Source organism: Furipterus horrens, unplaced genomic scaffold, assembly GCF_987537825.1.
Source record: "Furipterus horrens unplaced genomic scaffold, mFurHor1.1.pri manual_scaffold_4, whole genome shotgun sequence".
Taxonomy (NCBI): Eukaryota; Metazoa; Chordata; class Mammalia; order Chiroptera; family Furipteridae; genus Furipterus; species Furipterus horrens.
This window is the reverse complement of record NW_028327174.1, coordinates 164405663-164430431: the sequence shown is the minus strand read 5'-3', so window position 1 is coordinate 164430431 and position 24769 is coordinate 164405663.

The following is a 24769-nucleotide window of genomic DNA, read 5'->3' as shown; positions in this document are numbered from 1 at the left end:
CAGTCTCTGATGTGCCTATGTATCATTTTTTAAAAATCTCAGTGTCCTAATTATCCTACAACTTCTCACTTGACTACCCCAGTCCAGGAAGATAGGACACATTCCAGAAAGCACTATCTATGATTGTCAGTATCTCCATGCCTTGGGATCCTGCAAAGGAAGTATATTTACAAGGCACTTAAGCCTGGCAGTTCTCTTATCTTCCTTAAAGTACAGGTGAGGGACTGGTTCTGTGACTGCGCACAAAATGAGAGCCGCGCTTGCATGCCATCTTCCAAGCAGGTGGCATTATGTGCCAGGTTACTTAAACAGGGAGTTCAGCGCCCAAACAGAGAAAGGAAAAAAAAAGAGAGAAAGAGAGAGAGAGAGGGAAAAATTCTTTACCCCCAAAATCCCTGATTTCTCCAGGAGCACACAGAGAAGAAAAAGACATTTGGTGTCAGCAGCAGTCATTATCTAAATCCTTTGAAATTACTCTAAAGCTGTCATTAAAGATAAAAAGTGATTATAATATTAATTGTATCTTCTTGTATTTGTGTAGATCTTTATAACTTAAAAAGCATATCCTCAGCTATCATCTGATCTCTTAGGACGACTCCCACGACTTGACTTAAATGGTTTTATTTCCATTTGCAAATGAGGAGACAGAATCTGCATGAGCTACTGAAGAGTTAGCAGCAAGCCACGAGCGGAGCTTCAGTCACGAAACTGATTCTGCTAGTATTTTCTCCTCAGTTCCTCTTATACTTATGGCTTGCTTGGTCTTACTTAAAAGTACTTTAAACTGTTCTCTCCTAACTCTGTAAGAGTCATAAGATAAAACCAAATTAACTCATGGGCTGGGGCTTGTCATATAGTTATATCACTTGAAATCAGTTGATTTCACCCAATATGGTGGCTGTAATATGTGATTACCAGAATGGGACAAACTGAGGTTCAGAACTAATGGTCCCCCAATAGCAAGCATTGGGATAACTTGGAGGGCTTGTGAAAGCACAGCTTTCTGGGCTCCTTTTTTTCAGTTTCTGGCCCTATAGCTCTGGGGGGAGAGGGCCTGATAATTTGCATTTCTATAACTAGTTCCCAAGCAATGCTGACGCTACTGGTCCAGGGACCATACTGAGAAAACCACTGTTTTTAGGGTGTTAACTCCATGGCAGAAATTCACAGGGACCGAGGATATACAAATGCAGTGACAAGAACCAAATCATTGAATAAGTTTAGAAGCTGGGATGATTTATTTATTTATTTTTTTGAGAACCCTTTGGGACTGGGACCCCTTACATTAGTGAATTCCTGAGATGCAGACAATTTAGAAAACTGGGTAAAGAGAGGCAGCAGGAGGTAAAAGATAGTAGAGGGAGAGAGACAGAGAGGAGAGGAGGGGAGAGGAGGGGTGAGGAGGGGAGGGGAAGAGAGGGGAGGGGACAGGAGGGGACAGGAGGGGAAGGGAGGGGAGAGAAGAGAACAAGAGAGACAGAGACTGAGAAAGATACACAGAGACTGATTGATGAACTTTTTACCAGAGAAGAATAGAAGAGGAAATCAATACCACAGTTTCCTGTTGTACACATATTAAGAATAATCAAACAATAAAAAGGTCATTAGTTTGCTATTTAAATGTTTGCAATGTTTCCCCGAAGTACGGAAATGATCATTTATCACTGTGGTTGAAGTCACTTAAGAAGTCTAAGCACATGGTTATCTGAATTGGCAGTGCCAGCAGCATCTCTTGCTTCTCCAAATTGTGATCAAGCAGTAGGACTTCAGAACAGTCTTTTGTATAAAATTCTGAAAGGGAATTACCACTCAAGAAATGCAATTAACTAGAGGTCCTTTTCCTATGACATAGTTTTAAGTAAATCAAGTAGATAACTGCATTGTTCCTGACCCCACTCCCAGAGTAGTGCAGGCCACAGGGCTTCCCATTCTTTTGAAATGCCCTTTCTTCATTCTTCCTGACACTCTCATTTGTTTTGTCTATGTACTTCTAAGTTATAAAAGGGGGAAAGACATGGAGGACAATGACAAGTACTATGTAGCAAGGGTCAAAAATTAAATCACTCAAAGTACATTAACAAAAACCCTTGCTTTAAGGAAATCCCTCTCTTATTTCCAATCTGGGGCAAATGAGATGTTCAGCCAGATGGCTTTTGAGGCGTTCAGCTATTTGTAGTGACAGACTGAAACAGTTAGATAATTATAAAGCGGTGTGTCACTTCAGAGAATAATTTCCCATTTCAGAGAGAGCAAGAAGCCGGTTTTCTCCGGAAGTATGATACTTTGTGATTCTGTGGTTTTGGTCAAGGCAGTCAAGTGGTGTCTGGCTCCCGACTGTCATGAATACGTACCTGGTGAACACACACAGCCACGCTTGCAGAGTCTCAGCACGGTTTTGGAGTGGCTCTCCTTTTTGTCCTGCTCAGTTAAAAGGTGGATTGAGTGCAGCCATAGAAAGCTATGGCCAGCACAATTTTTTTTTATCGGTAAAATTTATAGAGTAATGTATCTACTTTGAGCATGACTACTGTTAAACCTGGAGATCAAGCAAAGTGACACTGAGTATATTGCTTTATCAATTGGATTCGTTCAAGTGAAAAATGCTGATCAGGCCATGTCTACCCCTTGGGTGTAGAAACCTTACTTCAACTCTTGAATGGTCGATACATAAAAGTCAAATTCATTATAATTTGTAGCTTTTTTTTTCTTGAAGAAGCACACAGTTCTCAGTACATCAATATCAACTCTTAAATCCACATCGGATGGAGAGGGTACAGCACAGTAATTCAATCTCTTTACACTTAATATGGCCGGGAAGGGAGAATGAAAACAGCCTCTTGTAAAATGATAGAAAAAAACAGGATGCAATCACTCTGATGGAGCGGTGCAAAGGAGTCATTTTACACCATCCGTTACCAGGGCAACAAAATACAGTGAGCCCTATACATCTAACAGGTGACATTTTAGCTAAGAAATTGCTTCTTTGGTATTTTTTCTTCCTATGAAAAACAATGTTACCAGCATTTTCACTTGTCATGTACTATAGGGCAACATATTCCTGCTGACAGACCCATAATGGAAAAATCGAGCAGTTAAATAATATTACAATCTAACTTTTTGGATACATGTTAATATGCTCTTTAAAGATATTTCAGACATTTTCAAACACCCTGGAGATTCAAGGGACTGGCAATCTTGGCATACATCTATGCGTTCAACTTCGTTTTTAGATAAGGAGAAAGTACTTAACTGCATTTCCAGAATGTGGTATAAAGTCTTAGATATACTTTAAAAAAAATTAATTAATATAATTGTTTCATGTCATGAGGCCCACTGGCTTGCAAGCTTAACATCACGTTATGTCCACAGTCCTTTCTTAAGAAAAAAGTAAAGTTAAGAAAATGATGTTTTCATAGCAGCATTGACTTTTCAGATTATTTCAAATGTAATCTGGTACTGAAAGATTAGGAAATGAGGAATTTACTTTCCTCAGGAAGACCATAAGAGTTTTACAGAATGTAATGTAATTGTTTTCTTAGGTACCTGGAGGAGATTATTATCCTCTCCCCCCATCAGCACATGCACACAAATAATTCACACAGTGTGGTAATTAGAAAATGTATGTTAGTCCTCCTTTCCATTTTGTTTTATTGCCCATCTAACAATTTTATCACTGCCCCAAAAGTACTCTAGGTCTTCCAGGCTTAGATTCAAATGAGAAGTATGCAAATCTGTGGCTGTCATCATGTGGCCTTTCATAATATTCTTTTAGAACCACTGATATACAAGAATAGAAATTGAAAGCTAGGGTAGAGTTTAGAGAATACAATACAAACTTTCCTCTTTACAGATCAATAAACCAATGTCCAAGAGGGTAGAGAGGGGTAGAAATGAGACTAGAACCCAGGTTCCCTAACGCTGAGGCCAGTGCTCACACAATTACTGCAAAGTCATTCAAATATTTATTGAGCACCTCCTACATGCGCAGCCTTCTGGAATACAATATTGAATAACGCACAGTCCCAGGCTTCCAGGAGTCCACAGATAGGGGAGACAGATAGTTACAAATACAAGAGTCTAAGTGCTCTAATGAAGATATGACCATGGCGCTGTCGGAAGACAGAAGTGGAAAAGTCCTATTTAAAGCAAAGGCTATATGTTAATTATGTGGAAATCTGTCATCTATCATAACTAAACTGCCTGGTTATCAGGTTCAAATAGGAAGTGACATAGAAGCTGGCTTATCTAGGTCAAGGATCAGAAATATCTTTTCTCTTTTTAATTTTTTATTGTGAAAAAAGTAAAAATCAAATTTACCATTTGTCTCAGTTCATTCAAGCTGCTATAACAAAGATATATAGACTGAGTGGTTTATAAACAACAGAAATTTATTTCTCACAAGTTTGGAGGCTTCCTGCTGAGGGACTTCTTCCAGGATGCAAACAGACTGCCTACTTCTCACTGTGTCCTCACTTGGCAGAAGGAGTTCTTTTATAAGGACACTAATGGCATTCTTGGGGTCTCTACTCTCATGACCTGATCACCTTCTAAAGGCCCACCTCCTAATACAATCACAGTGGGGGTTATGATTTCAACACATGAATTTTCAGGGGACACATTCAATTTCTACAACCAACTTAACTGTTTGTATGTGTACTGTGCAATAGAGTTAAGTATATTCATATTGTTGTGAAAAAAATCTCTATAACTTCATCACTCAAATCTCAAACTCTTTATCCATTAAACAACTCCCTTTCTTCCCGCCTCCCTCTCCAACTGCCCTCACCCTGCCCCAGCAGGCCCTGACAACCACTATCATGCCTACTCTTCCTATGACTTTGAGTGCAAGTGGAATCATACAATATTTTTCTTTTGTGACTGGCTTTTTTATTCACTTATACTATATCCTGAAGTTTCATCCATGTTGTAGCACATGACAGGATTTCCTTCTTTTTAATTCTGAATAATATTCTATCACATGTATATATCTCATTTTGTTTGTCCGTGTCCTTAATGGACACTTGGATTGCTTCTATATCTCGGCTATTATATGACTATGCAAAAAGGGTTAGAAATATCTTAACAAGAAGAGAGGCCAGACATGGCAAGGAGAAGCCCAGAAAAGAGAAGGAAGAAGAATAAAAAGTGTGTGTGTATGTGCGCATGCGCGGGCAGGTAGGCAGGTAGGTGAAATAAAATGTTCAAGGAATGGCCTTAAGAAAATAACTCTCGACTTACGGCCAAGATGGAGGCTTAGACGGACGCGCTCAGTCTCCCTCTACAACTAGAGAGGAATACAACTACTTCAAAACAAAGGATAACTAGAAATTCCAGAAAATAAAACTACACAGAAGCCCAACGTATGAAGTTATAAACCAGCGGCGCCCTTTGGGCAGGTAAGGGGAGCGAAAGGGGGTGGCGCTGTTTGCGGTCGCACCTGGGACAGCGGCGGGGAGAACAATCCCGGCTGCAGTCGAACCCCCGGCAGCTCGTGACCCCAACGCTGGGGAAAGCAGCCACCACATCGCCTTGAACAGTGAGGTCCAGAGGGCAGGAGGACAGATCCCGGTCTCCTAGCGGAATAACTGTGTGAATCCATCTTGGGCCCCCGCCCCCACACAAAGCACCACAGGGCTGCGAAATAGGTCGTGGACAGGCGCCAGTCGCTGGGTTGTGACGACAAAGGGCCACAGTGCAGCGAGAAAGGTTGCGGAATGGCGCCGGTCGCTGGGTTGTGACGAGTACACAGGCACTGCCCCCTACAGCCGGCCCAAGAAAACAAAATGCATCTGTCAAAATGAGGCAGACAACTATAGAAATCCCGGTGGCACAGCTCACCAGGCAACAGATGAAGAACCTACAGATGAACAAATAAGAAACCTGTCAGAGGCTCAGTTCAGGGCCATTGTTATCAGGTGGCTTACAGAATTCACAAAAGATCTGGAAAAAGATGAGAAAGAACCGAAAAACACTCATAACGAAAGGAACAAAACCACATACGAGACAGATGGTGAGGAAAAAAAATCCAGAGTTCATTTCAACAAACCGGAATATGGAGAAGGAACAAGCAGTCAACCAGTGCAGCGAGAGGAAATGGGAAGCAACGATGAGAGGATCAGAAACCTCTGGGACAACTATAAAAGGCCCAATATAAGAATCATTGGTTTGCCAGAGAGCGAGGAAGATGAACTAGAACTTGAAAAATTGAGTGAAAATATAATAAAGGAGAACTTTCCAGACTTGGGGAAAGAAATAGACTTACAGGTCCAGGAAGCACAGAGAATTACAAAAAAACTGGACCCAGGGAGAACCACTCCAAGACACATTATAATCAAAATGTCAAAAATTAAAGATAAAGAGAGAATCCTAAAAGCAGCAAGAAAGAAGAAAAGAATCATGTACAAAGGGGTCCCAATTAGACTATCAGCTGACTTCTCAAGGGAGACCCTGCAGGCAAGAAGGGACTGGCAAGAAATATTCAAAGCAATGAAAATCCAAAACCTACAACCACGAATACTCTATCCAGCGAAATTGTCATTCAGAATAGAAGGACAGAGAAAGTGTTTCCAGGACAAAATAAAACTGAAAGAGTTCATTAGATCCAAACCACTGTTATATGAGATGTTAAAGGGACTGGTTTAGAAAAAGGAGGATCAAAACTATGAAATCTAAAATGAAAACTGCATCACAGAAGCTAGGAAATTGAAACAAGGGCAAACTAGACAGGCAACGAGAATGGAAAAAGAACTATAGGTACGGGGAACATATTGGGGGGAGGTCAACAGGGAGGGGGAATGGGGAGAGGGAGGGAGATGATATAGGAATTAAGGATCATGGTAGGAGGGAATGGAATAGACAGAGGTTGAGAAGAACTATATGCACAACTAATGGACATGATCTAAAAGGGGGGGACAACTGGAGGGAGGGGGACCACCAGGTGGAGGGGAGCAGAGGGAAGGGAAATTGGGACAAATGTAATATTATAATCAATAAAACACATTAAAAAAATAAAAAAAAGAAAAAAGAAAATAACTCTCTTACTTCAAATGTGGGATCATTCAAATGATCTGGATTTCACCCATTATGGTCCTGAAATATTGAAAAATTAAGGTGGCAACATTCTGTAAATTAACATGTAGTAGGTGGTGAAAAGAAAACGAATTCTTAATTTTTGGCTCATGTTAAATATTAAAGGATCCCAAGAAATAGTAAGATGCCTGAGAGAATGTGAAAAATGCAAGGAAGTTGTGATATAATGGGAAAGGGAAAACAAAAAAGGTGAAATATTTTCAATAAATCCCCAGACCTATGTTGCCCTCTGTGGGCACTGTTGAAGCCACCCGTCTTAGTTGTTCATTACTTGACTCACAGGCCTGGTTATGACATAGCAGATTAGAAACAGAAAGTACATATATGAAACGGGACAAGAGGAAGTCAATGGATGCACATGGGGTTAGAATTAGAGGAGGGAGCAAGGTTTACTGGGTTGGGGCCAAAATCCAGAAGCTGAAGAAACCCAAGAAGCAGTTACATATGATTACAAATAAGCACCAATGTAATAAGGCTCAACTAGAAAAAGGGACAACTACTTAAAATTAGATATAATGGACAACAAAAGTAAGAAGAAATATATCCTACTTTTGTGTACCTTCCCATGCTGTGTTGCTATCATTGTCTGCAATGTCTTCTATTTCATGTGTATTTACTTAAGTAGCTGACTTACTGATGAAACCTGTCTACCATGTGAGAAAAAACATTTGGTTCCACAGGACTAGAAATCTTTCAGTGGTCATGGCATCCAGAGGGTTAGTGATTTCTGCTCCATGGGGCTGAAGTCTCCCTGGAGGTGGGGGCTCCTGGGTCTTCTGTGTCAGCCCCTGTCCTGTTTAGAATCCTGCCTTGTTACAGGAGAGGGACAAACTGAGGAGGACTTGCACTGGCTCCTGAACAATGTACTGAGTTCAAACAAAGACGTAATGGGGTGTGGCAAATAAATGTAAAGTGACTTTATCCCAGGGCCAGAACCAAGAACCTAGGAACAAGAATTTGTGTTTCCTGAATTTTAAACCATGCCAGTTATTTGCCATTTTGTTCTTAATATCTGAAAGTTTAAGTAGTTTCAAATCTTGAGTTTAAAAACTTGGATGATTTTATTAAAACAAACAAAAATAGACAAAGTAACCTAAACAAAAGATTTTGATGAGAGATTGCTCCCTAAATAGGGCTTAGAAAAGAAAGATGTAATTTTACACATTTGTATTCATTTGGTGTATGCAGGGTTTTTTTTTAAGCTTTGTTTTTCATATAAAAATATACAGCCTTATTGGATCATTATAAATTCTTTATAAATATTATTTATATCTGTCATATTTATTTACAGGGTAGATAATTTCTTTAATCCTCACTCTGTTATTGGCTGTTTAGGTTTATTTTTATATTTCACCTGTTAAAAATGATGCTGTGGCTTGATGTAAGGCTTATTGTTTTATTTTATTTTATTTTATTTTTAGATAGCAAATAGAAGCTATTAATTGCACAGTTAAATCTGTCAACACCTCCTTTTGGGATAACCTTTGTTAATTCTAAACTTGGAAAGTTCTCCACATTTCCAGAACTATAATAAGAATTCACTGCCTTTTCATTTTAGTATTTTTTTTTAAAGTTTTGAGTGTTTTTTGCCCTTTTACTCTCCAGACTATCTGTAACTCTATGCATGTAGGGTATATATTTAGATAGTTCTTTTTTCCTAAATACATAAAAATTTTTCTGTAGCTGTTTATTGAATAATCATTTTTCTATAGTCATTTGTAAGACCACTTTCTAAATATATTAAATAATAGCACACCCTATGTTTTGTTTTTTTCTGAGCAAGATAGTTGCATTTTGGATAGACACCAACTTATTACAATATAAGTAGAAAGCAATTCTGAGATAACATGGCTTTGTGTGTTATTAAATGAGAAGCTTTATTACTCAACTCAATTTTAAGTGTTTTTGTATTTTCCTTAATAAACAATAACAGCAATTGTGGATTTGTGAGCTCAAGCAATAAGCAGTACCTTGTTTATCAGGTTTATACTTTTTAGTTTTTTATTTTTTGAGGTATAATTCACACTTCCCCCAAAGTTCTTGTAATTACAGGTAAACTATTCAACACATACTCTGAATATAAAAGGCTTACAATAAAAATGTAACCTATAAAATCACAATGCTAAGATCTGTGATGAGTTGGAGATGAAGGGGACTCAGCTAACATGAATGTCATTATTGTCAACATAACTGGGAAGAGTAGGGGCACCTTTTAATCTATTATTCTTCAAAGTTGTTTAGGTTTCTCAAATGAAAGTTGTAGAAGTAGAAAGTGTTGTAGTTAGAAAGGAAGATGACAAAAAACTAGGGAATAACTAAAAGAATACAATTTAATTTCTTTAAAAGTTTAGTAATTGATTTTCTGACTTTTTCATTTTTGGAGATAAAAAGGTATTAATGTTCATGGAGAAAAATATCAACATAAGAGTTTTAAAAGGTAGGCTACAATCTTTTAAATTGTATGTCAGTAATATATATACATATTTTGTCAATAAAAATATTTTTCATGTCAACATGTTAATTCTAGTAAAATGTATAAAGAACGCAACCTTTATTTTTAACTTTAATAAATATATAATTTTGGTTAGTCCTATCAATGATTACACAGAATAAGAGATAATTATTTAAAATTAGACCAACATTTGCCCTCGCTGGTGTGGCTCAGGTGGTTGGAGGGTCATCCCATAGACTAAAAGGTTGTGGGTTCAATTCCAGGTCAGGGCACAAACCCAAGTTGCAGTTTTGATCCCTGGTCAGGGTGTATACCCTGGTCAGGGCTGTACGAGGAGGCAACCAATTGATGTTTTTCTCTCACATCGATGCCCCGTCCCTCATTCTGCTCTCTCTGAAAGCAATGAAAAAATATCTTCAAGTGAAGTTTTTTTTTTAATTAAAAAAAATAAGGTGAAATAATATTAAATCAAATTTCTTTCCTTTCCTATACTGTTTTCTTTTCTGTCCAGTTTTAGCTACTTAAAAAATCCCTACCACAATAGAATATAAGTAGAAATGGATTAGTCCCCAGTGACTATATTAATAACCTCCTTAACACTGGTGTCGCTAACACTATTGCCATTTGCCTCCTTCTAATTCATTCTCCATTCTGCTAACAGAGTGATCTTATATTCACAGATCGGTCACTATTCTATTTATACCACAAAATAAAGTCTGACAATCAGCTACTTTTTCACCTTGATCTCCAGTTCCTAACCAGCCTTTGCTCTATTCATTCTGTAAACTTCGTGTTCTGTGGACAAACCCTATACATTTGCTTATCTTTGTACCCGGACCGCTATCCTGCAAACCTCTGTTCCTGAAGAATTGCTGATGGGATGTAAATATTTTTTAAAATCTTCTAATAGACATAAGCTCAGAAAAACCAGCCTTGCCAAATAAGCTGAACCCAAAGTATAAGGACAGTGGGGAAAAAAAAAGTTAAGTCAGCTTAACCCCAACTGGCATTTACAAGAAAAACAATATGGTTTGCAGTTCACTTGGAAGGAAATCAACCAGCTTGAAGATAATTAAGTGCTAGCATCAAAGAAGGATTATGCAGGTGCCAAATAAAGTTGTCTGGGACACCAAATCCCTCCCTATATACAAAACCCTAAAAATATAAAGAACTTGAAGAAGCAGAACCCTAACAGTATTTGTGGATGATAGTTCTGACTAAAGAAAGAATTACATGGGATTCTAGATGGAGGAAAGAGCAAACAAAATCAAAGATGCATATTCCTATATTCTCTAACTTCAATGCATAAATCCAAGACTTTCTCGAGAACTTAAGACATTTGTATTCTCCCTATGGTTCTTCTCAAGTTAGTATAGGCACTAAATCCTTTAGCTGACCATCCACATTACCTTATGTCTTCTGAAAAATAGTATAGATCAGAAAGGAAAAAGCTTGCTCTTCTGATTTGAGAAATGAGAACAATCTGGTTGGTGTGCCTTTATCAATGCCCATGAGAGCTGGGTCCACCTGGTAATGTAAATATAAGTGTAGTACAATCAGCTGCTATTACCTCATTCTTTAGGGTCAACTTGAAAGCCATTGGCTCTCTGGATTTATAAAATTGGTCTTTGATTCCTGCAGACAGGTGTAATTGATTATTACACACATCTGTAGCACTTTATACAAACCCACAATATAATATTTTGCATTATATACTTAAGGGTGGGGTTTAGAGTTTCATCTTTTATCATTCCAATGCCTTGAATACAGTCTTCATTAGAAAAATGATTTCTTAAAACTAAATAGTTAAATTAGGCAATGCATCTATAAGTTTCTAAATTGTGTTCAATTTTCTTATTCTTCAAGTTTATTACAATGGTTTCATGAAGCCCTTCTTTGCACTACAGCCTGTGACCAATGCCCTTCTTTCTCTGAACTCCTATTGAATTTATTTTTAGTATTTTAGAGTTTAGAGCTTAATTATTTCTCACATAATCATTCTCACTTCCTTGGTAGATAATTGGATTCCTCAAGATAGTAACCACATTTCATCCTAAGAAATGTCTACCACAATACTGACATCTGAGAAATATTCAGTAAATACCTGTTGATTAATATACTTAGGCCAATAACCCAGTTTTCACACAATATGTTAATACCTAATACATAATTTTAATTGTAATGGTAACAAGTGACCTACACATTAAAATCACTGCAGAATTCCATTATTTCTACTGCAATTTACTTACCTATCCTCTTACTGCAGGATTTTTTAATTGTTCTTGATTTTCACTACAACAGTGTCATAATATACACCCTTTGATATGTGTCAGTATCTCTCTAACTACAATTCACCAACTTTTTGGTTCAGGACTCATTTACTCTCTTAAACATTTTTGAGACCGTCAAAAAGCTTTTGTTTGTATGAATTATATTTATCAATGTTTACTGTATTAGAATTTAAAACAGAAATTCAAAGAATATTAAACTACTTAAAATAATAAATCCATTATATCATAACATAAGTAGCATATTTTATTAAAATAACTGCATTTATACAAAAATAATCAAATAATAAAATGTAATTCTGTAATTATAGTCTAGCTTAGTAGAGCATAGGTATTTACCCTGCAGTGATATGTAGCTTTCATAGAAAAAATCCTATATTACACCGATGTATTGTAAGTGGAAATGAAAACATATTAGAGCAGATTTTGAAAATTATTTTAGATATTGTTCTTTGGTGCTATACCAACCCTTAACTAAAAATGGTGTTACATTAATAAAAACAGCTATTTCAGCTCATAACTGAATCACACAAGTGTTTTTTGCTCTTCCTTATGCAGCAGAAACACTTCATGCTTAATTGCAATTTTATCACACCAAATATTAAAATGACGTGCACTCAAAAGTCAAGACTTAAGAAATCTAATACTTCTCACTTGTTTATCAAGGGCATTCTTTAGTAAAACTTTTTCTTTTTAACTGCAAGTGCCTAGCAGTGAAGAAAGAGTAGCTACAATAGATTTTGACGCTCTGGCTTTGATTTGTGTTTCATTGCTTTTATGCCATCAGTGCAAAAGCCAAAATAGACAAAAAGATAAAAGAGGTCTTATTATTATTATCATAAAAGTAATTTTAACTAGCAGACACCTGAAAAGACCTCGGGGGCCCCCAGGGATTTGTGGACCACACTTAGAAAACTGCTGCTCTAAGATGTATGTATACGTAGAAGAGGAAATCCTGGAATAGAGTGAGAACTTAGTCATCTTTGTTCTGCTGAACTGATGTCTATTTTAGCAGCCAAGCTGAATATTCCTGTCTTCTGTTCACCCATGGTAACAACTGGTATTGTCACATTCATAAAATGTTGCCAAGCTAATGGCTAATGAGGCTATACTAGTGACTATATTGTTTTAATTTCACTTCTATAGTTGCTAGCTTTTGACTATATATATATATATATATGAATTGTCTATTTGGGTGCCTTCTGTGAACTTTGTCTACTTTCCTTTGTTTGTCTTTTCCTTAGTCATCTTTGGTGTTTTTAGGCTTTTGTTACTTCTAGTTATTTGCATGTTTTACATGTTGCAAATATATTCTCCCAGTATTTTTCATCCTTTACATTTTTATTATATCGTGGTTTATTTTACAGAAATTTTACATTCTGATTTGGTCAAATTATCAGTCTTTCAAATATAATTTCTATTTTTCTGGAATGCATTTAAAAAAATTCTTTATGTGCCCAAATTCCTAAATATAATTCTCTTATATTTTCTTTTATTTTAAAGTTTTGTTGTATACACTTAGCTCTTTAAATGAACTAAATGTACTTAGTAAATCAGCCTACTAATTATGTTATCCAAACTGTTTACATACTTAATATTTTTTGTCTGCTCCCTCTATTGGTTTCTGTGGGAGAAATGTTAAAATCTTCCAATATTAATGGGAATTTGTTTCTTTAATTAAGTCAGCTATTTTTTATACAGTTGAAGGTCTTGCTAGGTGAATATAACTTAATACTTCTTATATCTCCTAGTGGAATGCTTCTTTTTAACATTATGTAGCGTTCCTCTTTACCTCTGATAATACTTTTAGAAAGTAATATTGTTTTATCTACCTTCATTTGGTTATTATTTGCCAAATATCTTACCATAATAACATTTTTACTTTATACTCTATTTGTCTGATGTTAACTTACTTCTACCAGACTTTACCTTGTATTAACTATTTGCCTGGAATATATTCTTTGTCCTTTTACTTTCACCTTTTCTATGTTCTTATACTTTTTTGTGTTTCTATTAGGAACAGCATATAGCAAAATTTTATATATGTATGTGTACATGCTTATCCACTAAGAATACCTGCATTTTAACTGGTGAGTTAGAACACACTGTGAAAGTTATATTATTAGACTTCTTTCTATTATTTTAATGTTTTGCATATACTATGTATTTTTATGCTTTTCCTTATTTATAGCCTGATTTCAAGTATTTTTTATTTTCTGTATTTTCATTTATTTTTTATTCTAACATTTGCTGTGGTTTAGATGTTATACCAGATACATCTATTCCTTTACAGGTAACCTTAGGCATTTTAGCATACATATTTAACTTAACATAAACATATGGAAGTTAGTCAACATACTTAAATTCTAAACATTACAAGAATCTTAAAAAATATTTTTTTCCAGAATAGATATTACTTCTTGCCAAGATGGAGGTGAGGGAAACATGGCTCACCTCTTCCCACAACCACATAACAATTAAGACTAAACTATAAAAATACATTAGTCAGAACTATTAGAAAATGAGTTGAATGGAAGTCTGGCAACTACAGTAATTAAAGAAACCACATCTATTCAGACTGGTAGGAGAGGTAGAGATGAGGAGACATGGAAAAACTGGTCCCACACCCAGGCATGGTAGACAAAAATTTGAGAGGAATATGTCAAGAGAGAAGGGTCCCAGCCCCACACCAGGCCCCCAAGCCCAGGGTTCCTGTGCCAGGAGGATAAGTCCCCATAACTTCTGGCTGCAAAATTGAGTGGGGATTGAGTCATTGGAAGAAACTCCCTCTGAGCTCCAGTACCAGGTTAGCAACTTGAAAGGCAGCAGTGGCATATGGGGAGGAACTGAAGTGTCTGGCATCAAGGTGAGAGCTGGGGGACAGCCTTCTCCCAGACAGAAAGGTTCCTTTTCTGAACCCTCCCCCCATAGAGCCACAGGGCTTGCAAGCTGGTGCCATATCTGAGACTCCATCAACATCCTAACAGTGTTTGCCCCACCCTGGTGATTCCCTAAGGCTCTGCCCCACCCAACTTATGGGCCCACACAAGCTGTTACCAGTGGCTTTTACATATAAATGGCTTGTCTTGGCTCATGCTTCACAACCTCATAAATCCTCTCAAGCAAGGAACAGTTAGCCTCAGTGAGGCCCCAGCTCCTTTACCTCTTGCTAAATGGCCCCAGATCTGGCACTAGCAGCAGCCAGATTTGAATCACAGCTTGGCTTTGCCTGGGAACCTCTAAGCCCAGCACAACTGGCAGCCGTCTGCACATTGCTTTGTAGCTCACACAGGGTGGTCTCAGGCAGAACACAGGTAGGTGCTCACCTTGGCCTACACCACCTGGGAAACACCAGAGCCTGCGCACCCAGTGGACAGCTACAGATCACATCAGAATAGCACCACTCTGCCCCTGCATAGCTGATTCTCTATGGAGGGTGGAGGGTGGTGTTCAGTGGTCATAGCCAGTCCTTGCAGCTGACTGGCCTGAGAAAAACACCACCCATGGATTTGTCAATAGCAATTAAGTTTAAACAACAAGAGGAAGGTGTACTCAGCCCACACAGAGGGCACATCTTGAGTACCCAGCTTGGATAACGGGAAGCTATGCCACTGGATGCTACAGGGCACCTACTACATTAGACCACACTACCAAGACAGGGAGTCATAGCAGCTCTACCTATACATAGAAACACAGGAAAGCTGCCAAAATGAGGAGACAAAGGAACATGGCCCAAATGAAAGAAAAAATCAAAACTCCAGAAAAAGAACTAAACATAATGGAGATAAGCAATCTATCAGATGCAGGGTTCAAAATGCTGGTTATAGGAATGCTCGAGGAACTTAGCGAGAACCACAAACAGCATAAAAAAGATTCAGTGAGAAATGAAGGATATACTAACTGAAATAAAGAATAATTTACAGGGCATCAACAGTAGAGTGAATGAAGCCGAGAATCAAATCAATGATTTGAAACATAAAGAAGCAAAAACAAACAAACAAATAAAAAAATAATCAAACCTATAAGAAGAAAAAAGATCCAAAAACATGAGGATAGGGTAAGCAACCTCTGGGACAACTTCAAGTATTCCAACGTTCATGTCATAGGGGTGTCAGAAGAGGAGAAAGAGCAAGACATTGGAAATCTAATTGAAAAAATAATAAAAAAAAAAAAACTTCCCTAATTTGGTGAAGGTAGTCCAGGAAGCACAGAGAGTCCCAAACAAGATGGATGCAAAGAGGCCTGCTCCAAGATACATCATAATTAAAATGCCAAAGGTTAAATACAAAGAGAGGATCATAAAAGCAGCATGAGAAAAGCAGTTAGTCACCTATAGTGGAGTTCTCATAAGACTATCAGCTGATTTCTCAAAAGAAACTTTGCATACCTGAAGTGTTTGGCAAGAAATAGTCAAAGTCATGAAAAGTGTGGACTGACAGGCAATATTGTTCTACCCAGCAAAGCTATCATTTAGAGTCAAAGGGCAGGTAAAGAGTTTCCCAGACAAGAAAAAACTAGAGTTCATCATCACCAAACCATTACTATATGAAATGTTAAAGGGACTCATATAAGAAAAAGAAGAAGATCAAATCTATGAACAATAAAATAGCAATAAATGTATATCTATCAAAAATTGTACCTAGAAAACAAATTAACCAAACAAGAAGAACAGAGACACATAGTCATGGATACAGAGAGTGTTTTGATGGTTGCAAGATGGGAGGGGGTTTGGGGGAATGGGTGAAGTGGTGAGGGGATTAAGAGGTACAAATAGGTAGTTATAGAATAGCCATGTGGATGTACAATACAATATAGGAAATGGAGTAACCAAATAACTTATGAACAAAGGTATGAGGATTGCCTGAGGGAGAGAGGGGAGCTGGGTGGAGGGAGGCAAGTGAGGAAAATTGAGACAACTATAATAGCATAATTAATAAAATATATTTTAAAAATATTTTTCCTCATTCATTGTGGTCTTAAATATTTTAGTTCCATCTTGATTAATAACCCTCAAGTTATTCAATGTTATTATTTTATACTGTTTGTTTGACATCAATGTTTCACAGTTCCTTAATAACCTTTTTTTTCTTAAAACTTAATTCTTCTTTCTGGGTCTCATTATTTTTTTCCTGAAGTACATATATTTATAATTTCTTCCCCAGTTCTTCTGTTAGTAGCATACTTTTGTGTGTATTTTCCTGAAAATGATTTTATGTGGTCTTATTTTTCCTTGATAGTTCAGCTGCATATAGAATTCTCAGCTAAGGCTGCCCATGTCTACTTGAATTTTCTTTTCTCTATATTTCTGGTTCTTCTCCACAATTAGCCTAATGTAATCCTCTTTCTGGAAAACTAGACTGTCTATATCATTCATCATTTGCTACTCCCATTTTCACCCCATCTGTCCTTTTAGCTTCTACCACTATAGAATGTTATATTATGCATGAAAGCAAGTTATCAAGCAACTAATTTTTTAATTAAATGCTTTTAACAATTACACTAAAAGGAACATTACTTCTTTATGTTTATGTATTTTTTAGTATGCAACAGTAAAAATTTTGAAAGTTTTTTATCTTTAATAAAATACATAAATGGAGTGAAAAATTACATTTTGTTACCAGACAGGCACCAGCTGAAGTGGGTCTGCCTCAGGCCAGCCTGTAGTGTGTGGGTTCTTGACTTTGTGTAGGAAAGGTGTCACAGTGCAGGCGATTTTGAGAGTACATGTATTAAGGCTGGGACAAAGAAACAAAGGAAAGATTTAGGATAGAAGAAGTAACAGGAGAGTGACTAGGCAGGGTTGCTTTGGCTTTCTAGAAAAGTTATAGGAAAGGAGTGAGTCAAGATGGGGCTGCTGTTAGCTCACCTGGGAGTCAGAAAAGGGAGCCCTGGAGACAGACTCAGGGGGTAAGTCCAGGTCTAGCTGCCACTGTCCACTGCTCCCCTGGCTGTATGTCTCCTTGAGACCCTTAGAGTTTAGAAGGAAATAAAAAGTTCATGCCTGAGAAGGGTCATGGGTGTGCTCTAGCCAAGCCGCACTGAGTCTTTGTCCTAAGGGCTTTTTATCTTTTTTTTTCTGTAGGTGAGAATCTTAAGGGAGCATTTCAGCAGAATATCCTTCAGCTTTACAGGTGCATTTTTAATATGCTGATGCATTGGAACCAGCTTATAGGGAGGATTTGGGAATATTCTTTGGTCCATTGTACTGTTTTACTTTTATCTTGGGTCTGTCTGCCTTTCAGTTGGGCTTTTATCATTTGATCCCTTGACTTCACCTGCCCTTGGGTTTAGCTGTCACAAATGACATTAATTGAGTCTCTGTTCTCTATCTCCCAGATCAGGTAAATTTAAGCTATGTATTCTTTGGTTAGGGAGGAGAGGTTTAAACCATTCACTCTCAAGTGTCCTTGATTAGGGGAGATAAGTTATTGTGATTCACTCACCAGCTGGCTGTAAGTTGCTCCAACTGTTTGGCCTTGTTTTATTTTCTTGTCTCAGTTTCCCCATTCTACTTGCCTGGAATTTTCCTAGCTTCTTACCATCCTGCCTCAATTTCTGTTAGCATTATGAAACTTATCATTTTTCCTTTTGCCAATGTAAACTGATGTAATCCAGAATTTTGTTCTTTTCAAGAAAAGATGGGCAACTTTAAAATAAACATCAAGGAGGGGGAGGAAGCTTCTTGTATAACAAATATAGCTTGGGTAACTGACATTTTTATGTGTCAATTTTGACTCAGTAAAACAAAGAGGATTTTATAGCCCCAAATAGCAATCAGAAATCCTTCAAGTTTATATGGACAAGTTTGAGTATTAGGAATTCTGTATGACTTTTTTTTTTTTTAGAACTAGACAAAATTGAATTTTGATATTTCATTTTATACAATTAATCTATCTTTCTCCCTGGCTGGGTTTCTCGGTTGTTAGAGCATCATCCCAATATGCCAACTTTGCAGGTTTGATTCCCAGTCAGGGCACATATAAGAATCTACTAATGAATGTGTCAGTAAATAGAACAGCGGTTTCAACCTGTGGGTTGTGACCCCTTTGGGGGTCGAACGACCCTTTCACACAGGGGTTCCCTAAGACCATCGGAAAACACATATATAATTACATATTGTTTTTGTGATTAACCACTATGCTTTAATTATTTTCAATTTGTAACAATGGAAATACATCCTACAGATCAGATATTTACATTATGATTGATAAGAGTAGCAAAATTACAGTTATGAAGTAGCAACGAAAATAATTTTATGGTTGGGGGTCACCACAACATGAGGAACTATATTAAAGGGTCACGGCATTAGGAAGGTTGAGAACCACTGAAATAGAACAACAAATCAATGTCTCTCTCTCCTTCCCTCTCATCTATTTTCTTCTCTTCTTTTCCCTTCTCTTCTCTCTCTCTCTCATCAATAAATTAAAAAATAAAATAAATGAAAATGAAAAATAAAAATTAATCTACCTTGAGAGAATACCAAATAATTCAAACTATATATAAATATCAGTGTTTCTATGCTTATTTAATAACTGCATATTATTTTGATATTAATGATAAGACCAGAGATGCAAAGTTTGGATTCAGGCTTTGGCTTCGGTACTTAGTTGTTATATCTCCTTAACTTTCAAGGTGCTTCTTTAGAAAGGGACATTAATAGCTATCTTGGCTTCTATACAGTGTTACCGTGAGGAGGAAAATCAGAGGATGCATATAAAATGCATTGTAAGCTACCAAGTACTCTATTGATTCATGATTGATAACCAGATAGGGCACCCTTGCTTTTAAATTTTTATGTAACAAAAATACTCTTCTTCCATGTCCAATGAGTTCTCCTTCAACAATAGTTTATATGCATCTTGCTTGAATATTCAAACACTGATCTTCTTACTAGAAATATTCTATTAGCTTCTCTAGGTGAAGGGGGTTCTCCATTAGCTATCACTTTCTGCTTCCCAAGTAGTAAGACAACTGGTGATAGCAGTGCCTCCAGGCAGCAGGGTCACTCCACAACGCCTAGTGATGATAACAGTCACAGCAATCAAGTTAACCTGTGCTGTATGCTGTTCAGCACTTTTATAGCATCATTTTATAACCAACATTTTGTAGTTGATATTGTAATCATTCACTTTCCCAGACAGAAAACGAAAATTCAGGCAAGTTCATTCATTCATTTATTTAAAAAAACGTGTGCTGAGTGGTAAATATGTACGAGGTAGGCACTGAGCTAGATGAGAGAGAAGGAGCAGTAACCAAGGTTTAAATGATCCTTGCACCTACAGAATTTATATTATGATAGAGGGAAAGAGAAAACAAATAAAGATGTGAATACATCTCAGAAGTTAATAAATACCCTGGAAAATATTGAAATTGACTGGCTACTTTAGAAAGTGATTAGGGAAGGTCTTTCTGAAGAAGGGTCCTGAAAGATAAAACTCGAATAACAAGAAGGGACCAGCCATGTAAAGGTCAGGAGAGTCTACTGGGCTGAGAGAACAGTAAGTAGAAAGGTCCTAAGAGGGGAATAAGCTTGAGGTGTTGATGATGATGAAGAGATGTGGACAAAATTAGAATATGCTTTGAAAGGACAACTAATAGATTTTCTGTTGGACTGCAGATGGGGTGAGAGAAGAAGATAAATCAGGGGTAATTACCTCATTGGTTTGTTAGGATTGTTAATGTGCTAGTTGGAGAAGATGTTGAGGGGTAAGCAGTTTTGAGGAAAGATCAAGAGTTATCTTTAAAAAAAACCTTTTTTATTGTGATAAAAAATGCACAAGAAAAATTTACCATTTTAACTATTTTTAAATGTACACTTCTGGGGTATTGTGCCACCATCATCATCATCCACCTCCAGAACATTTTTTAATTTTTCCAAACTGGAACCCTGTACTTATTAAATATAACTCCCCATTTCTGCCTCCCCCACCCTCTACCTCTAGCAACTATTACACCATTCTACTCTCCCTATAAATCTGACAACACTAGGTACCTCATATAAGTGAAATCACACAGTACTTGTCCTTTTGTGACTGGTTTATTTCACTTGGGTTCATCCAGTGGAGAGCAAAATTGCCTAAAGTAAGGGTAGAATTTCCTTCCTTTTTCTTTCCTTCCTTATTAAATAACTTTTTAGGCAGTTTTAGATTCAGAGCAAACTAGAACAGAAAATACAAAGAAGTCCTCTTATTTTTCTTTAGTTGTGCTAGAGATTTTGGTTCGATCTATCCAATTTGTCCTCTTCTACCACCAGAATGGAAACTGGCAACCTTCATTTCCCAGATTCCTTGGCCAGCTGGCTTCCTGTCAGGTTTTTACAATGCAAGATATTGTAGAAACTGGAATTTGGAGGGGGAAAGTCGCCATTTTTCTCTTTTGTCAGCACCTATGGGAGCAGCACGAGGTGGGCAGTGCAGGGAGCTGTGGGCTCCTGCAGGTCAGTGGGCTTGAGCACCACTGTCAGGGTTATGGTGGCAGTAGGATGTTGGGATTCCCGGGATGCAGCTCAGAGGACCAAGGGGATTCCTAATCTTCTGCAACAGCATCCTTCTCTCTTTTGCTCTTCTGGTTTACCTCCTAACAACTTTGTAGTCAATTCTCTGTATTAAATTCCTCTGTACTGGAAATATCTGGACTGGTTTCTGTATTTCTTGTACACACTGACTTATACATCAATATAACAACAGGATAGAACACTAAATTTAAAAAAAATAACAAAATATACACACTTCCTACAATGATAAGTAAAATTATTTCATTTTCTCATGTTCTGCACCACCCCCCTTCCCTGGGCTTTGTATATAAGATTGAATACATTCAAATTTATTAAAAAATTTTATTGATTTGAGATAGAGAGAAAGATTAATTTTTTGTTTTATTTATTTATGCATTCACTGGTTGATTCTTGTATGGGCCTGGTGGGGGGTGGGGGGAGCCAAACCCACAACCTTGGTGTATCGAATACTCTAACCAGCTGAGCTACCTGGACAGGGCAAGACTGAATACATTCTACATGCTTGTCTCTCTGATAGCCTTAAACTTCCAATTTTCTTAAGATATCAGCATATTAATTGGTTGGGATAACTTTCTCAGTAATACAAGTGCTGCTGAACCTAGTTAATTACTTTATTTGAACATTTTACTTATGGTATTTGCTAAGCAATATATGCACAAACACCATCCTTAAATCACTCCTGCAGAATCCACAATGTAAAAAAGACAAAGAAAATTTTAAGTTCAAGTTCTATTTCTGGAAATTGATGATTACCTCAATTTCTACAGGAAATAAAAGAAGTAGCATTCAATGACAAATCACTTAAATTTAGTTTTGCTTCTTTCTGGTTTTAAATTAGGATATACCTGAGTTTGAATACCTGAGATATTTTTAGCTCAATGAGGAGAAATTTACTTATACTCTCATTCTCGATTTTCTAACCATAATATGGGGATAATAATGCCTAAAATAGGATTCTTTAGAGGACTATGTAAGATATCTGTGTGCCTGTTAATTAGTATAATTAATATCATATTTCCTTAGTTCTAAATTGCTATTGATTTTAAGATGCTCAGCTGCACTAAGATGTTTTTAGGGCTACAGTGGTGTGAGGAACTCCAATGCAGTAAATGTGTACATAAAATACAAAAGAGATCATTTAAGTATCATTTAAAAAACAGAGAAAAATAAAGCATGTATCAGTCACCTTTCTGGAAGCAAAATTTGATTTCACTAATCTTGCTTACTTTGCCCCTCATTTTATGGAAGATAAACAATTATACACGGTAAAAATTACTGGGTCCCAGACTTCTGGCCAAGATGGAGGTGTAGACAGACATGCTGCATCTCCCTCCACAACTAAGAGGAATACAACTACCTCAAAACTAGAAACAACCAGAAGTTCCAGAAAATCAAACTGCATGGAAGTCCAGCAAACAAAGATATAAAGAAGAAATATTCATCCAGACAGGCAGGAGGGGCAGAGCCAGGGCAGAGAGGATGTGGTGTGGTGGTGGCAGCAGTGGTGGCAGTGGCAGGCCAGCAGAAAATGCAGTCACAGATTTTAAAAAGTCAGGAGGGACACCTGGGGAGCGTTCCCAGCTCCTCACTGGATTGCAGCTCATGATCCCGGCACTGGGAAAATCAAGCCTCATTGCTTCTGACTGTGCAAAGCAGTGGGGGTTGGGGTGGAGGCAGAAACTGCCAGTCTCAGCAGAGTCTGCTTGTTTAAAGGACCCCCACAGTCCTAGAACATCTGCAGATCCACCCACTCTGGGAACAAGTGCCAGAGCAGCAGCTAGAGGGACGCCAGTCCTATATGGAAGTGGGAGAGGTGCCTGGAAAAGGGGCGAGTGCTGGGCAGGCGGCATTGTCCCCTCTCGGACCCCTCCCCACATACAGTGCCACAACGTGGTGAAACAGGTTGCCCTGTACTGATGAATCCCTAAGGCTCTGCCCCTTACAACGTAACAGAAGTGACAGCTCTCCCTGGGACGTGAAAGCAAACAAACACAGGAGCCTGTCAGAATGAGGGGACAGAGAAGTATGGCCCAAAAGGGGAAATGGATCAAGGTCCCAGTGGTAGAACTAAGTGACGAGGAGATAGCCAACCTCATAGATGAGGAGATAGACAACCTAATAGATGCAGAATTCAAAACACTGGTGATAAAGATGCTCACAGGCTTAACAGATATGCTTGAGTACGGCAAACGCATAAGAGAAGTGAAGGCTATACTAAGTAAAATGAAGGAAAATCCACACAAAACCAATGGTGCAGAGAAGGAAACCGGGGTTCAAATCAATGATTTGGAACATAAGGAAGAAAAAATATAGTCAACCAGTGCAGAATGAGGAAGCAAGAATTGGAAAAACTGAGAAAAACTTCCCAAATTTTGTGAAGGAGATGGGCATACAGGTCTGGGAAGCACGGAGGGTCCCAGGTGAGCTGGACCCAGAGGGGACCACACCAGGATGCATCATGATTGAGATGCCAAAGGTGAAAGATAGACAGTCCTGCGGGCAGCAAGAGAGAGGCAGAGAGTTGCCTACAGCGGGGTGTCTATAGGACTATCAGCTGATTTCTCAGAGGACACTTTACAGGCAGGAAGGGACTAGCGAGCAGTATTCAGTGTGATGAAAAGCCACCTACAACCAGGATTAATCTATCCAGCAAAGCTATCATTTGGAATGGAAGGGCAGATGAAGTGCTTGCCAGACAAGGTGAAGCTAAAGGAGTTCATCATCATCAAGCCATTTTTATGTGAAATGTCAAAGGGACTTACTTAAGAAAAAGAAGGAAGATCAAAACTATGAACACCAAAATGACAACAAACTCACAACTATCAACAACAGAATCTAAAAAATAAAAACAAAACCCAACTAAGCACATCAAAATAGAAACAGAATCATAGGTATGGGGATCATTTGGAGGGTTATCAGCTGGGAATGGGGAGGGGGAGAAATGGGGAAATGGTGCAGGGACTAAAAAGCATAATCAGTTGGTACAAAATAGACAGGGTGAAGTTAAGAATAATATAGGAAAGGGTGAAGCCAAAGAACTTATATTCACGACCCATGGACATGAACTAAGGGGGGTGGGATTGCTTGAGGGAAGAGGGGTATTGGGCAGAGGGGAGCAAAAGGGAAAAATATTGGAACTACTGTAACAACATAATCAATAAAATATACTTAAAAGAATTACTGGGTCCCAGTTGGAGTTTAAGAAGAGGAGGGAAAGATAATTAATAACATTTTGATTGTTTCCTTTCCCTACACAGCCTTTGTCCAATATTGACCACTAGCCACATAAAGCTGTTAAATATGTGGAAAATGGCTATGCTAATATGCTGTAAGTGTAAAATATACATCAGATTTTGAACATTTAGTAAGAAAGTAAGAATGTGAACATAAAGTATTGCATTAACAATATTTTGTGTTGAGTAACTG